This window comes from Erinaceus europaeus, chromosome 11, assembly GCF_950295315.1.
Source record: "Erinaceus europaeus chromosome 11, mEriEur2.1, whole genome shotgun sequence".
NCBI lineage: Eukaryota > Metazoa > Chordata > Mammalia > Eulipotyphla > Erinaceidae > Erinaceus > Erinaceus europaeus.
Genome location: NC_080172.1, coordinates 98,962,106 through 98,963,140, shown reverse-complemented (window position 1 = coordinate 98,963,140; position 1,035 = coordinate 98,962,106).

Sequence of the window (1,035 nt, the reverse complement as noted above, 5' to 3'; positions counted from 1 at the left end):
TATGTTTTCCCTTTCTGTTCTTTCTTAAGTTCTGCCCATGAGTGTAATCACCCCATATCCATCTTTTATATGGTCTATACATTGTGTCATACATATTCAAAGCACCCTTGACAGAAAATATGTTCCCCATCCCTGCTTCAGGAAATATTCATATTTTCTACAAATATCCTTAAGGAATTCTTGATCTTGTAATGCAAATAATTTCCCAAAGATAATAATTCTGATTATTAATCAAATTAGATTGTTATAAGTAGCTATGGAACTAAGGCATATTCAGACAACAATTTATCAGATGTAGAAGAGAGTCAAGAAGACTTTAGAAAAAAATATATAAAGGTATACTTTTAGATTCCTTTTTCTTTATTATTAGTTCTAATTTTGACAGATACCTGGAGGAATTTGAAGTCGTTTGAGATATAATAATCTTCTTGTTGACTTGCACTAGAATCATAGTTAGTCACTGTATTTTGTCAATGTAGCAAGGGGAGTTTGGAACTCAAAATCAGGAAGAAATACTTTAGAATTTTTTTTTTTTTTTGCACACTAAAAGTGGAGTCTACAAAATGCTTTTTTGGTTAACTTATGCTTGAGTTTCCATCTAGAAATAAGTGAAACACTCTCCCTCCTTATTTTCTCCCTGCTAGTATTTTGTTCTCTTCCAGTCTTTGATATTGAGTTACCTTTTAAGTACAGGTTATCACACTGGGGAGGGTGGAAGTCATACAAAATGGTGGCTAAACACTATGCTGAGTTCTGTGAATAAAAAGAAATGTAAAATCTAAATCCTGTTTCTCAAAGCACTGACAATATAGTGAGGAAAGCAGATATCCATATAACTATTCTAAAAATCGCTATTAAGTTTGATTATTTTTTAGGTAGAGTTTTACATGTAATGCTACAGACAGTTCACATGTGTGTGTTTAAGCTGTACCTATACATAAGCATTCTTTTACACAGGGGTGGCTTTTGGGCTTGAACAATCACCAGTCCTAGAAGGAGTCATTAGTTATGTGCTATTAGAACAGGAGGCATGAA